The sequence below is a fragment of the Chiloscyllium punctatum genome, chromosome 7, assembly GCF_047496795.1.
Source record: "Chiloscyllium punctatum isolate Juve2018m chromosome 7, sChiPun1.3, whole genome shotgun sequence".
NCBI classification, from domain to species: Eukaryota; Metazoa; Chordata; class Chondrichthyes; order Orectolobiformes; family Hemiscylliidae; genus Chiloscyllium; species Chiloscyllium punctatum.
This window is the reverse complement of record NC_092745.1, coordinates 32,698,199-32,701,220: the sequence shown is the minus strand read 5'-3', so window position 1 is coordinate 32,701,220 and position 3,022 is coordinate 32,698,199. Positions and strand designations below refer to the sequence as shown.

Below are 3,022 nucleotides of genomic sequence, written 5' to 3'. Positions count from 1 at the left end.
CAGCAGTAGTGGAGGTGGGCCTCCAGCAGTAGTAGTGGTGGAGGTTGTAGGGAGGGGCCCAAGGCATGTCCGAGGCAGCGGTGGTGGAAGCAGGCCTTAGGCAACAGCAGCAGTGGAGGCAGGCCTCTGGCAAGTCCAAGGCAGGCCCTTGGTTGCAGCATTTGGGGGCGGGGGGGGCAGACCTGTTGGGGAGGGTCCCCAAGGCAAGCCCCAGGCAGCCCCAAAATTGAGTCCCAGGCAGCAGCAGCGGAGGTGGGCCTCTAGTTACAGCAGCAGCAGTGGTAGAGATCCTGGGGAGGGGCCCCAAGGCAAGTCCAAGGCAGCAGCAGTGAGGCAGGCCCCAAGCAGCAACAGGGACAGTCCCCTTCAAGGAGGAGAGTCCTTGCACGTGCACACACACACACACACACACACACAGTCATACACTGATCCAACTCTCCAGATAAGCAAACACCCAAGTGGCCAGTGACAAGCAGTGGCCCTTCACATCAAAGGTCAATGCTGTGTGATCACACTCCCTTTTTTTTTGTATCAGTTTGTTTATTTCAGTCATGTAATGTACCTGAACCAGAAAAGGACACCATTCTTAGTAATATTCAGCATCCATATAAATTTCAGAAAGGTGTAGATATCAAATAAGAGTCCTGGTATTAACATTAAAAATTAAAATTTACATTATCATCAGCTGAACATTATACAGAATTAGGGTCTAGATATTTCCAACTTAGTATAAATCAAAGTATGCATTTTTTTTAGCAGAACAATGCAGCCCTGTACAAATTTGCCATCCCAACTCAAGGAGTTTGTATTCAAGATGCAAGTTCATAACAATTATTGATAAGGCAGCAATGGTCAAGCTCACCCATCCTCTCCAGAAAATACAGAAGAAAAAAATGCACAGATCATCTTACAACCACAATAAAAAAAACCCACAGAAGTCAAGAATCCTCGGTAATCAGAGTTTAACGTTATGCTTGTCTCTTAATTAAGAATACAGGGAGAATTAAGATAGTGACAAAGGAAAATATTTAAAATATAACCCTTAAAATCTGTTTCCTAATTAAGAATTCAGTCTTACCCATTATGTGAATTGTCTAATTACACTCTGCAGAGTCATTTGATTAAACCTCAAGTTCAAAAATGGCAATACAACCATGGAACAAGATCTGGCCTCTTTAAAATTGCATCTGAACCTGATAATGCAGCAGCCCTTCAGTAGCACACCAAAATATCATCCTGTTTTAGGTACTCAAGTTTATACAGCTAAGCTACTGCTGACAAGACTGAATTAATGTACAGCATTCGACATTTTAATATGCTGGTGAGACATGTTAACATATTTAAAAGACAATAAAGCTAATTGTTTTTCAGCATCTACATTTAATCACTCACTGGATTACTTTGTAATTATGAAAAAAATTAATTCTATTTGAACACAGATTTTCATACATACAAAACAATGCAAGATCTTCAAACACGATAATGTCAAACAAAATAAAAACAAATTGCTGGAGACACTCTAGGTCTGGCAGCGTTTGTGGGAAGAATGTCCACTAATTTGCTGAATTTCTCCACATCACCAGTTCTTTGATGTTTTATTTATCAAAAGAAGCTCAGTCATTAAAACTTGCTAAATTGCTTTTAACAGTGAAATTCAAAAACCAACTGTCACTTTTCAAAATTTAACATTGTGAAGATATTGTATTCAACAATTCAACTGAACAGACTTTAGAAATGTATTCATGCCGTCAAAATAACCAGCAAAAATTCTATGATTATGTTGATTCAAGTATTTATTGCTCTTCAGGCAAGTAAAGTATTGGAAGCTGTAGGTTGCAGTTAATTCTGGAATAAATCGAAGAAACTGTTTAATTTCACATTTCCAAAGGAGTCTTAACAAACTAAAGTAAAGTTCCTTTGTTAGCATTGAAATAATGCAAGGGATTTGCTTTTTCTCATTGTAAGCCTCTGTACTTGTGCTGGACTCAAATTCAAGTGCCACTTTATGGTTGACTCTAGTGAGTATCTGCATGATCTCCAGTTCCTTGCCTTGCCTATCAAGTACATGGCATAACGACTGAGTAAACCATGAATCATTGCCTGTATTTCGCCAAGAGTAATAGCCAGGTGCTGTAGAATAAGTATACAGGAAGTCAGCCTCTCGAGGTATTTTTTTCAGGGAAGTACTCTTTTCATCGACAACACTGTCAGTCTCAACACCTCCATCAAATTCATTTCCTCAACAAGCCTATATAAAGAACAGTTTTGGTTTGCCACCCAAAGATCTGCATTGATCTCCTCGAAAGATACTGGTGAATTTTTTAATTTCTTCAGCACCATCTGTTCCATACAGTAACCCTTCATCTCCATGACTAAGGAAAATACAAACAAATGAAGCCATTTGGCTGTGATCTCTCTCGGCAGCTCTGTGCAATATTTCAAACATTTCATTGCATGTTTTATCATTATAAACCATAATATCGTAGCCCAGATTTTTGAATGTCTTGTTCAGTTTAGCCACATCTTCATCCATACCATTACGTTTATTCATGCCTGTCACTGGATGAAAATTCTTATTGTTGAAGATAATACACATGCCAATGTGCTTGTAGTTCATGTTATATTTTATACACTGGTCAGGTATCGCATCCACTGCAAGAGTATCACCAGCCAGTTGTTTTTGGCTTCCTTCATAGACTGTACTGGATTGTGCATCAACAGTATCACCACTAGACATTGTCCTCGTGTCAGCCATTACTACTTTCACTTCTTCACTTGACGTCCAGTCCGGTCACAGCTTCGGCTCAGACTGGAGCGCCAGCTCCCACTAACATTACGTCACCAACCGTTCCTCATTCCAAACGTGCTCCTGTCTGTCCAGGGGACGTCAACCCCATCCCCCCCTTTTTCTCTGTCAGCCAGGATTCCCTGATTGGACAAAAGATAACTGCCCCTGTCAGGGAACTCATATTTTATCAAAAAGAATAAAACATTTATGGAACAAGGAGCTCAAAAGCTAAAT

At 40.2% G+C, this 3,022-nt stretch overlaps 1 pseudogene; it reads right to left on the bottom strand.

Moving 5' to 3' along the window:
• Positions 1 to 1,517: 1,517 nt before the first annotated feature.
• On the bottom strand, positions 1,518 to 2,755 carry LOC140479561 (caspase-3 pseudogene; annotated as a pseudogene).
• Between the last annotated feature and the right edge of the window lie 267 nt (positions 2,756 to 3,022).